Source organism: Nanorana parkeri, unplaced genomic scaffold (genome assembly GCF_000935625.1).
Source record: "Nanorana parkeri isolate BGI_ZX_2015 unplaced genomic scaffold, ASM93562v1 scaffold30, whole genome shotgun sequence".
NCBI classification, from domain to species: domain Eukaryota; kingdom Metazoa; phylum Chordata; class Amphibia; order Anura; family Dicroglossidae; genus Nanorana; species Nanorana parkeri.
In genome coordinates, this window is record NW_017306298.1 from 409,983 (window position 1) to 423,468 (window position 13,486).

The window sequence follows — 13,486 nt, forward strand, 5'->3', positions numbered from 1 at the left end:
AAAGTGGCTTAAGTTGAGAAAAGGGGACCTCTGAACCACATTAGTCATGACACATATCAATGAGCCTAAATAATTAACACAATTACATTTGGCAACTTTTATTACATTGAGAAGCCACTTGTCCTTATTGACCCCTCACAGTGTTGAGTGACACCTCCTAATCCCAAGAGACTCTGTAGCAGCTGCCTATCTTGTGTATGTATTCCCAGAGGTAGACAAGGGGTAAAGGTCCTTCTCAAGACAACCTAATTCATTAAAATCGTATCAGCCCGAGGCAACAACTGAACCCGTTTCACCTCAGCCACCCTACTCTGCTAATTTATGATTTTTCAGATTTGTTAACATCTAATGTGGATTTAAGTCTACGCAGAGGTTTTAGCTCCGATGGTCCTGCTGTAAAAACCTGCAGAAAGCTTCAGCTTTATTATCTTTGACAGGTTCGGTTACATTTTATGAAGCTATTTGATGGTCTTCTGCTCCATTCACAATATCAGCAGGAATGTGGAATTTTCAACTGTCTTTATCTCAAGCCCACAAATGTCACCTGCGCTGTCAAATATATTGTGCTTTCCATCAGGATGAGTGGCCGTGTACCGGAATGCAAATGGGAATTTGTATTGAAAGGATAATTTAGTGTAAGGGAAATATGCTACCTGAGAATATTATCTAAATAGATTATAGTCACTCCAGCTCTACACAGACAAATAGGGCCAACCAAAGCGCTTCCATCCTGGCAGATATGATGCAAATCTGGCTCTCGGAGGTGATGCCAGTTATGGGCATTCGGTGAAGGTGCAGAATGCCATATTGTGCACAGTAATATTAGAAACCATAGAGCCAAGGTTACTCAGTGATATGGTCTTTATACAACTACATCTTTTATCCCATAAAGCAATACATTCTGGTGCCAGGGCTTCATCTTTGGCGTCTTTTGGTGCAGGAAGAATTGGTATGTGAGTATGTAAATAAGAGGTTAACCATAAAGTTTACTTTTATCCAAAAGAAAAATAAATGTGCACATATTCATATAAGAAAAATTTGCATTCATTGTTTTTTGCTTTGGAGACAGTAAAGCACTGCAACCGATATCAGTGGATCGTCGGTGCAATGATCCGGCTCCTGCTGACTCTTCCTTCTGTACCGTGGTACGAACACTCAGTAACAGAGATGGGAAGAAGAATGAATGAACTTTAAGTGTGGTGACCTGCGGGGAAAAGGGCTCTGTGATTTAGGTAAGGGGTGGTGCAGGAGGGAGGCGGCAATGTGACCACGTTTCATGTTACGCCCTTCATATGTGTGCAGAAATATACAGATATGTAAACCTAAAATATCAAGCAACCTTATGGGGCCTACTAGCGGTGGCCAACTATACTCAACCCTTATCTGCATACAAAGGTCGAGCACAAAATGGGACATTTGGCTGGTAAATAAGTCTGCAGTATGCAAGAGAAATCATGACTGACAGATATTTTTGTAGTAATAGCTTTACTTTGATCATCACAATAAAACATCGTATTTTCCCACACAACCGGTTTACTAAAACCCCTTTGGCAGAAGAGCACTTGACTCCCAAGATGCAAAGGAATGTCTACAGCCAGAGGGGTTTACTGTAGCAAAAAAAATAATGTTTTTACACAAATCAAACTTAACCCCCTGATGTTCACAAACTGCAGATCTAGGCATTTGGCTTTCCAACACCAAGACGTAGATCAACGTCACTTTAATATTTAGCAATTAAATATTGGGAAAAAATACTAATAAAAGTTGAACTCAACAAGACTACAAATGCAGCAAATAAGTTCAAATACCGATAATGTATAAATGCCAATATGTGTATTTAAAATTAATTCATAAGAAATTCCAAGCAAGAAGGCAAAAATATCAGTAAGTTTCTAATTTGGGATCCACCAACATTTTTTCCAGACCGAGTACCAAAACTTTTCCTCAAGTACTTGCTGATACCAATTTGCGCTACCTTTTTTTTTTTTTTACTGTCATGTGACAGTTTTTCTAAAACAATACAGACTAATGATTTTAGGACAGTGGTGGAGTGCCAGAGTCCGCTTGCAGCTACAACATCTGCAACCCTGAGAGTTTTACCACTCACTCCAGAGGTAGAGGGACTTAAACTCCAAGCAATACATTATATAGCAATGCAGAATACCACTACCTATAGAGGACTACAAATCCCAGAAATACATTATACAGCAATGCAGAAAGGCACTGGGTATAGAGAACTACAAATCTCAGCAATATATTATACAGCAATGCAGAATAATAGTATATGAATTTTCTACATACTCTGCTGCTGGGTGCTGGCCTGATGCCTCAGGTGGAGGGTATCACGAGGGGTGCAGAGGGTCTCATGAGGGGTGCCGTGGGTCTCAGGAGGGGTATGGAGGGTCTCAGGAGTGGGAGATGTGCAGGCAGGCAGAAGCTCTTTAAACAGGCTCCCCGTGGTTGCCTGAGGTCCTGCAAGTGCAGGACCTCAGGCAACTGAATCAAATACTGGTTTCAGTGCATCCCTATTTCTAATGTTTCCCATCATGCTGCAGTTATGCCAAAATAAGACTTTTCCTCAAATTACCTGAATCTGAGTTCTCTGTATTCTATTACATCCTCAGCGTGCACATACCACCTCACAGTGTCAGTAGGAGGGCAGTAGGAGTTTGTTTTCTAGAGCCTGCTCTATGTAGCAGCCTTCATCTCGATTTCCTGCTTCACCAATCACATTTAAACTTCCAAGACAGGTTTTAATCTGATTGGTAGATGAGAGGAACAGCAGAGGGGCATTTTGAGTGTCCGTAGCAGCGGTGTTCCAGGATCACCAGATTACAGACATAAGGGAGTTGAGAGTGATTGGTGTACTACAGCAATGCCAGAATAAAGAACTTCAGGGACACAGGGACTTTGGCGCTTTCGGGGACACATCCCCTTCCTCAGAGCTTAGACAGTCTAGCTCACTATGTGCTATTTTATACTCTAAAGCCAGTCAAAAAGATCACTAGGATCGAAATCCCACCAATTGTGGCCAAGCATAATTTTGCTAGGGAGACAATTGGGCAGCCAATTACAAAGAAGGGGGCATTTTCTATGTTGGGGAAGGCGCCCCCATTATCCCACTGAGCCAGCCATTCGGGGTAAGCACAAACTGTATATAAAACTGTATATAAAGGAAAATTAATAGAGGCTGCCCATTGGCCTTTGTATCTAGTCAGCTTCTCCGACAGAGAAAACGCCCCCTTCTTTGTGATTGGCTACCCACTTGTCTCCCTAGCAACATTATGCTGGGGTCCAATTGGTGGGATTTCGATCCCAGTGATCTTTTAGATTAGAGTATAAAATTGCACATAGTGAGCTAGAAAGCTGCCCGAAAGCGTGCTAAGCATTAGCAGTGGGAGGAGAACAGGGTCTCCTGAGTGTCTCTTCTATCTCTCATTCTGTTACATCCAGAGCAGTTATTCAATCAAGGATTGTCAGTCCATTTTGATGTTGTTACATACTGCTTTATTTGTGAATATATTTTTGCTTACTCTTTTAATGAATAAAAAGAATTTACCTGCACCAGGAAAGGCACCCGGTTGTTTTCTGTTTTGGTTTAAATACACTTTCATTAAAAATAACACACCACTTTTCAGGCTGTGTGCATGTTGTGCATGGGCATGGAACACAATAAAGTCTAATGCGGGACTGTGTCTTGGAATGTGGATGTCGTCATTTTCTTTGATGTCATGTGAATAGGGCTGGAACAAGTCAGAAGAGTGCCTGCACCTGAGGCTGGGGACATCAATTGCGTTAATGCCTGGAGCAGAATCACAGAGTACTGTGTTTGTAACAGCTCCTCAGCCTGCATACTAAGGCATTAAGAATGTTAAAAATGGAATAGACGTGGTGTTCTATCTACATTCATATCACTCTCAACCTCTTCTTCAGAAGTTGACAATTTTTAACTTTCAGTACCATACAGCTCCCGAGCTGTAACTATATGATTGCCAACTGAAATGTATTATTCTGGAACTCTCCCACTCATTTATAATACATTTAGGGCCGGTTAACACCATAAACAGTGTGTTCCAGAGTGGTCAGCTGCTGGAACGCACTGTATTGCATCCCGGCCGTCTTCCTGCGTTCAGGGGCGTGAGGGACATGACTGTGCATTGAAGTCAATGGCACCACAGCCACGCCCCCTGCCCGCAGTGGGATCGCCTGCACCAGAACGTGTGGCACATCAGTGTCTGCGTTCCAGTCTAGTGCGATCTGAAAAAATGCCACAAGCACTACTAGTTGACTACAGGTATTCCTCACTTAACGACCGAGTTCCGTTCCTACGACCAGGTCGTTAAACGGATTGGTCGTTAAGTGAGGAACTCTATACAGTACTGTACTGCATTAGTACAGTACTGTATAGCATTGCCGATGTACAGTACCGAACAGTGTACTGTACATCGGGCAATGGAAATACTTACCGGGACCTGCAGTGAAGATCGGAGGATGTCACTTCCACCGGCGACACGTCGCACTGACGCTGACGCGCAAGGTCGGAGGTCGATCGGCGGTCCGCCGTAAGTGCGAGTGGTCGCAAAACAGGTAAGTCGGTAAGTGAGGAACATCTGTATATATATATATTAAAAAAGGATGTAACAAGAGAGGTGTGTCTATAGCAACCCATAGCAATCAACATTCCAGTTACCATTTTCTATTATGAATTAGAAAACAAATTCAAGCATCTGTTTGTTTCCTATGTAGCAAAACATTTCCTGCATATACCCTAGACCATGGGTAGGCAACCTCGGACTTCCACAACAGCTGGAGTGCCAAGGTTGCCTACCCCAGACCTAGACCCACAGTGAAGTAGGAATTGGTAATGACAAGAATAAATTGTTTGTGCCTCATTCAGAAAATATCACATATGATATGAACTGAGTGCAGTGAATGGGTCTCATGAATAAAGTTGCCTGTAAGCGTACTATCAAGAGTCTTTGTGAAGAAGAAATAATGTGGCCAATTAGAATATATAAGCAATTTAAAGCAATAAGCCATATACTCTAAATATCTGCTTTGAAATGTGCATAATATAAATATGTGAAGATAATTATTCAGATGTTTAAAAAAACTTTTCAGAAAGTCAATGAGGTGGCTGCATTCGTTTTTTTTCAGGCTTTCGTTCCCTTTATTTTCACCGGGGGACCCTTCCAGTGACACACTTCCTGTCCTAGGGTGATTTTCACTTATTGTATCTATGGAGGAGTAGTATTGTCACCCTTGAACAGGAAGGATGTTAGGACTATAGCACATCCGACACTCATCTGCATAACATGGAGGAAGGATTTTTGTAGTTTATAGAGAGAACTCAGACAGGGCTGACAGCAATGGTTAAAATCTCAGTGTAGCTTTTTCAGCTTTCTACAGGACGTTAGAAGCTTACATTTTATTTTCACAATGTGATCCTGCCAGTAACTTGCTTGCTGTCCTAGGGGGACAACAGTCATTCACTGTACTGCATTCATGGAGGAGCAGCCCTGAGAAGAAAATTAGGACTAGGGATGCACTGATACTGATACTAGTACCGGTATCGGTGCCGATACCGAGTATTTGGGAGAGTACTTGTACTCGCTCAAATGCTCTGATACTTACCTCCGATACCGGAACTTGCGGTCAGAGGGTATGACCTGCCTCCCGGCTTCCTGACAGGCTAGGAAGCTGGCTTCACTTGTTAGTAGCAAGTCTGGCTTCCTAACCAATCAGGAAACTGGGCTGCAAGTAAAGGCCTGCCTCCTGGCTTCCTGATTGATCAAGAAGTCTCGCTGCCTAGCAACAAGTAAAGCCAGCTTCCTAGCCAAACAGGAAGTCGGAAGGCAGGTTATGACGTGCTGCACGGCTTCCTGATTGGCTAGGGAGCTGGCTTCACTTGTTGCTAGGCAGCTCGACTTCCTGATAGACCAGGAAGCCAGGCAGCCTTGGCAAGTAAAGTTGGTGTTCTTTCGATATCCACCCCCGACCTCCTGATAAATCGGGGCACACGGCACCAGTATTGGTGAGTACCAAAAAAAATATATTGGTACTTGTACTCTATACCAACAAACCAGTATCTGTGCATCCCTAATTGGGACTACAGAACAGCCCTCACTCTCTCTTCTTCTCCATAAGATAGCAAGATGGTGTTCTGTAGTCCTAATACATTTTACATTTGCAAATGGTTATGGAAACATTCATGGGGCCTTTAGCACAGCAATAGGAGTAACAGAAGTAGCATTGTTCCATGACCCCAGTGTAGGTCAGCCTTAAATGGCAATACACTAAAATCTGAATGATTCATTTCTGTATCATGCCCTTTAGATTTGCTGAAATTGTGGAATTGAACTGCCTCCATAAACAATCCGTATAACAGGCAGGTTCTTGCACTACAAAGTTGCCTATAGATCTAAAAAAGACTGTACAGTCAGGCTGCAACATGTATGGGCAGCTTTATATTGCTTGAGGAATACTTTTTACCAACTGAGGGCATCAGTATTTTCTACATGGCTTGAACACCCTATTGCCAATAAGAGGAATACATCTATTAAATGACCCAGTGTTTAACATTCTGACCAATAAGATGCCTTAAACTGGCCATACACTGGTAGAATTGTAAAAAAAAGAAAATAATGTTTGGAACCTTTGCTGGATTTCCTAAAATAGTTAATGGGGTCAAATCAACGATAATTTTTGACTGCAGTGACAAAAATTCAACGGCGCAGGATGGAAAACTTTTCTCAGGTTTTTGTTTTCCGGAAACACCATTCATTCTATATTTGAATGTTAAAACCAAACAAAATTTTGAAAGCCATTCTACAGGTCTCTGATGGCAGTATCCAATGTTCTGATGAGTTCACGTGGTAACAGATGTATAAGAAACAGGATGAGTCTGTTTTAACCTGGTAAAGTTTTTTGAGACCTAGTTTTTTGAGTTAGGGCTGGTAATGATTAAAATTTTCGTGTTTGATTAATCGAAACAAATGTTAAACGATGAATCGATTAATTTAGATTAATTATAATCCAACTACATTGGCCTATACACATACAGCACAGCAATTAAGTAATAAAATTAACTAGGATCACACTAATCCAGCACGTTATTAATCTCACGTGCCCCACTCAATATGGCCGCCGCTTGAGTGGAGCAACTCAGAATAATAATGTGCTGGATTTTTGTGATCCTAGTTCATTTTACTACTTCATTGCTGTGCTGTATGTGTATAGGCCAATGCCTTGGCTGGCGCTCGTGCAGAAAGTTTCTTGGGCAAACTCACCGGCCCAAGTGGCTCAGTCGCCTAATGAAGGGGGGAGGAGTCCGGTGACGTCACGGACATCGACGTCACCGGACTCCTCCCCCTTCCCTTTGTTAGCCGACGGAGCCACTTGGGGAAGGGTGGAGGAGTCCGGTGACGTCACGGACATCGCCGACGGGACTCCCGGAAGCCAGCGGAGAGGTGAGTGTTTTCATTAGCGATCAAAATAATTGTAATTGATCAAAAAGTTTAACGATTAATCGAGAAATTAATCTTTAATTTCCACAGCCCTATATATTGTATAACAATTGGCATTGATTTGATTTGTAGCTATTAATGACCTTATTATTTTTGCTCTGATGATAAAGAACTCTTTATAATGCATGTGGGATTATGTATCAGTACATTTAAGATCTCAGCGTGTATTTGAGATCTCTGCGACCATCTAAAGAACATTCCATACTTACAGGAAAAGCAGATATTGCCATTTGTAATTTTACAGCTCTGGGTACAGACTGTAAAATAGGAAAGAGAACCACAAAGTTGTGCATGGCTCTGCAAACTACTGCAAAGTAATTTAAAAAAAGGAATAACAAAATGGTAATGAAGCATAGTTTATATTGTTTGTAATTGTAGGGTAGTGGGAAGGATTGATGGAGTATAGTCTCCCTATCTGCGCAATGTGTGATTCATTTTGCTCCGAATCAAAATTTGTACAAATTTTCCTGAAATTCAGACATTGGACACATTTGAATTTCCGAATCCCAATGCATCCAAATGTGTCCGAACCCGAATTTCAATTTTTGAATTTCGGATCCTGTCCAAATATCATTCAAAAACTAAACTGAATCAGACATGTGACTTTTCTGGCCAATCAGATGTGTTGTTCTCTTTAATGCATCCGAATGGCTTTGAACATTAATTTTCGGTACAGCAACATGGGAGCCATATACAGTATACTGTATACAATACTGAACTGAGGCTCCTAGACCCCAATGGCATTCGGGATCCGAATTTCCGAATGGCATTCGGGAGCTCCTGAATGTCATTCAGGTCTGGGAGCCTCAGCTTTAGTAATATATGTATATGGCTCCCAGACCCGAATGGCATTCAGGAGCTTCCGAATGCCATTTGCAAATTCGGATACCGAATGCCGTTCGGGTCTAGGAGCTTCAGCTTTAGTATTAATATCTGTATATGGTTTTCTGTGTTATTTGCAACGAATATTCGTAAACTCATCCAAAAATAACGAAAATTCGGATTTCGGACGAATCCAAAACCTGAACCAAAAAAAATTTCGGATCCACATCCCGAAATAACCGAACCAAATTTTTCCGCAGCTTACATGTCTATGCCCAACTACAATCTATCAGTGCTGCCCACTAGCCTTCATAATAATGTAGTTTTCATTAAAAATTTTATTTGAACTCAAGACAAATAGCTAAACACAAAATGAATACATATAGGGGATCTGTTTTACCTGTTATTTTTTTTCCATCCAGCAGAGAATCCCATTTCAGGAGAGATCAGTATGCAAACAAGGTATTTGGTTAACATAAGGTAGGGTTAGTCTTATACCCTTCTATATTAGTCTTAGGTTTACAGGAAGGGTTAGTGTTGGAGATAATGGATTGGTGTTAGGATTAAAGATGTGTGCACTTCTAAATTGTGGTTTGACTAAGCTAAACATTTGAGAACTTGCACATTTCTAACTTTATGAACTGGAAGTCCTATTGAAGTCAATGGAAATCAGAACCATGCTGTAATGTATTAGCAGCAAACAAAGCAGAATCGTGCAAAATTGTTTAGGAAGTTCCTAGCAGCCCTATCAGATGTAGATGAGCCACTTTTTTGTAAAATAAAAGTAACAGAGATTCTAAGATAGAAGGGTGGGATCTGGTGGCACTGGCAGTCAAACTAAAGGTGACCAGAAGAAGCAGACATAAGGCAGAAGCAGGCTTTGACCCTTTCTCTCAAAAGCCTTTCGGAAACCCAAACCATAAAAAATAACACTAAAATTCAAATTTGAATGGTCATCTGAATCTCTGAAACGTGGTTTAGCATTATCCAAAATTAGGGATCAGTCCTAGTTAGGAATACTGGAAGCATTAGTCATGGTAACAGGGAATGGTAATGAGAAGCCTAGGGTTACAGCGAGGTTAAGGGTTACAGGAAGGGCGTCCATAAGGATCAACTATGGGCTTTTGTTGATGACATCAGTTTAACATCCGTTTGAGATCCTTTTGAGATCAATCAGAATTGACAGGTGCATTTGACCTTCTGTTGAACTGATGTGCAACTGACCTGCTTAAAGCAAGTTTTCCATTCCCATAGCTTGTATGGGGATGCAAAACCTAGCTAATGCTTAGTTTTAGGGTACAGAGAGGGCTAGCATGAGTGCTAGTCTTTGGAATATCAACATTTCTGGGTGCATCAGATGCAGAGCCTCCAATAGGTTCACAATTGAGCAGTGTTGTTGCTGGCTGGTGTTTTTGGCACAAAGAAACTCTTTTCTATACTGCCCGGGCTACATGGTACACCTTTCTCTATGTCCGTATACCAGATCGCTTGACACAACCTTCTACATATAAACACAGATATTCATATAACGGCATTTGAGGATCTGGGTTTGTACTGCTGCTGCTTGTGCTGTAAAGCTTTGATGTCTACAAAGCATATAACAAGATATCTACAATGGAAACTTTGTAACCTGGTATAATCGCAAAAATATAAAATCTTTTCATGGAAGCAGCAACTTGTACCCGAGCGTGAAGATAAAAGGATTTAATATGATATGTGACAGGATAATTTAAGAAATAAAGTAACACAAGGTGCACTTTTGTCAGAGCCATTTAACAATGTTATCAGCTGCAGATGCACCTCTAAGAGTTATTAATGTAGATCTGATAGAGAGAGGAGATTCAAATGTCGTAAAGAATGGCTCCCTGGTACATGCATAAAATAACAGTATGAATGACCTCACACAGGCAGAGGTATTATTGTTGTAAAATGATGCTATAAATCCTGAGGAATATTATAATTTTTGCAAAGCAAACTCTGAGGCCAGAGCCTGCTGAAAGCTGTTTAACTAAAATAATTATTAGCAATGATCGGTGTAAATTGACTCTTTCGGCAATGTTCTTTGTAAGAAAACAGAGGCTTAAATGGTATTCTTAGATTAAATGGATATTTGCTTAGGACATCTATTCTATATAGAATACCATGAAAAGGTGTCCATCTGACATAGCCCCCTTGTAAACAATTATGGGACCCACATTATATCTGTGAAGTGGTAAAGTGGTCATTGGACTGATAAATCGGATACAAAAGACGTTAAAGAGAAGACATACAATAGGTTACTATTTGTTGTGTACAGGCATTGGGTCTGCTTAAAGCTAGCTTGTGACCCTAAGGGGTGAAAAGCTAGCTTCTCACCCTATCACAGTTGCTGTCCCCCGCAGACTCGCCCACTCACTGATCACAGCGCCATCCCTTTTCCAGGTTGAATGACGCCCAGCGCCTCATGAGAACATCTGCAGGTGAGAAGCGGTATACATTGCAATGACAACTGACAGCACCCAAGGCCGTTGGCAGCCATTTGCATGCAATTAGGCGTGCTGCTCCTGGACGCAAAGAGCAGTTTATAAAACTCAACAAACGGACCCATATTTCAAGTGTTAATGGGGCCTTAGTTCTACATTTTTTACTGTATGTGAGAGAAGGCAAAGGGGCTACAGGGATTACAGCATCAAATGTAGGTGTTTTCCAATTTCACCACTACCACCGACAAAGGAAGTGGGGTCAAACAGCTACAATACCTGGATGATGATGTACAGTAAAGAGTAGATGGCCGTACATAGAAGTACCTCTGGAACCAGTCAAAAATACCTTTGGGGATGTAATTGATTACATTATAGGAACACTGGCTGGCATTTACTTTGCTGAACAATGGCCTTTTTTCTTCATAAAATACTTGTTTTCACCATTTTTAAAATGTTTATTTGCATTTCAGTGCTGGTGTTCTCTAGCTTCTGTGAGCCACTTCCTGTCCACATGCACATTGGCTGCACATCATTGTTTCACAATGACAATGGTGAACCATTCCTGCTCAATGTGTGTTGACATGGTCACTTGTAGTCTCAACCAGGGTTATTTGCGACAGGGTGAGCACCCATGAGCAAAATTGTGGCTAACTCAAAGCAGGAAGTGGCTGGACAAGGATCTTCGTGGCAAGATTACAAGGTATTCTTCAATGAGGGCTGCAGATTTGAAAAAGACTACAAACAACTTTGAAATGATAAACATCAGGTTTAAGCTTACATGAGAGTTTAGTGATAGAGTTTTAGATTTACCCTAAATTGGTGTGTTTGGGGAAATGTACACCAGGGATGGGCTAATGGTAGTGCACACACACTGATCACCAGACTAATTACTATTTCCATTGCAGTTGAGTCCGTTGTAGAAGGATGTTGCCCTTGGGGATGCAGTGGCAAAGCAATTTTTGTGGAGATGTTCCTGGGATGATCTTATTGCTATTATGAACTCTTTTTGGCTGCACCAACGTAGCCACTATAATGTAAAGCCAACAAAAGAGCAGATTGATTATGCCAGGAAAAGCTGCATTAATGAGATAAACAAGATAATGGATACCCAGGATAGAATAACCTTGTGTTCACAGCCTTATCATTTATTACAATCAGACCTGACGGATGATGACACGTCCAAGATTATCTGTAGGAGACATCAGATGATCGTTCTAAGTGGCTTCATTAATCATGTGCTATGTGCTCACCTAACATTTCTGTTTTCTGATGATAAAATGCCAAGTATAAGTTGTTGAAGAACTTTTCTGCTCTAGAATCACTTGCTGGCACTTGGAGGAATTGATGCCACAATTAAAGTGTATCTAAAACATTTTTTTTGTTTTGTTTGGATAGAGTGGGAAAGGGTTAGAACCACTGTTGGGCTGATATTCGATCTATCTATGGCCACCTGAAGAAGTTTTTGGTAGTGAAGCTTTATCAGAGGAGGAACAGCAAGGATCTCAGTGGCTTAAGAGTTTGCACTTTTGCTATGTGGCACTGGGGTTGTGTCATCATCCGTCAGGTCTGATTGTAATAAATGATAAGGCTGTGAACACAAGGTTATTCTATCATGGGTATCCTTTATCCTGTTTATCTCATTAATGCAGCTTTTCCTGGCAGAATCAATCTGCTCTTTTGTTGACTTTTAGTGGATAAGTTGGTGTAGCCAAAAATACTTCAAAATTGCTTTGCAACGAAATCCCCAAAGGCAAGGGACTTAAGTGCAATGGAAATAGTCATTAGCCTGGTGGCCGGTGTGGGTGCAATACCATTTGGACATTCCTAGTGTAGATTTCCCCAAACACACCAAATTAAGGTTAATCTAAAACTAGGACATCTCTAGTGTAGATTTTCCCAAACACACCAAATGAAGGTAAATCTAACACTGGGGTCCCTGATTTGAATCTTGGCCAGGATACTATCTGCATAGATTTTACATGTTCTCCCTGTGCTTGTGTGGGTTTCCTCCCGCACTCAAAAGAAATGCTGATAGTTTAATTGGCTCCTGTCTGAATTGGACCTAGTAGGCATGTATGTATGTGAGATAGGGATATTAGATTGTAAGCTCCATGAGGGCAGGGACTGATGTGAACATGCAGTGTGTAAAGCGCTGTGTAAATTGTTGGCCCTATATAAATACCTATAATGAATAAATAAAATCTGCTGAAGCATATAAAAAGCTAGACAAAAATAAGAATATGCCCAGGTGTTAATAATTAAAGCTGAACTTCAGGAAAAAAGATAAATACAGAGAAAGCTGTTTTATCCATAAAAGGATTTGCATTTCCATCCAACCATTTCAGAGCTATACACAGCCCGTCCACAAAGCACCACCCTGATTTGCAGGGCAGAGGACTTGATTTTTTTTTAAGTGCTGCAATTAAGTCAATTTTTCCTGTCCCTCCCTCAGCCTGGGACTTGACAGTGAAAGGAGAAGCAGCAGTGGCGTTGCAAGGGGGGTGCGGCCCGCACCCAGGTGACACCATTGCAGGGGTGACACCAAAATGACAGTCATTTTGGTGTCACCCCCTCTAAAAAGTCAGGCACTCGGTCATGGACTGAGAGCCCGACACTGTCAGGAGAGAGGAGGGGACCCGGCAGCATACCTCATCCCGCCGGGTGAACGTCCCCTCC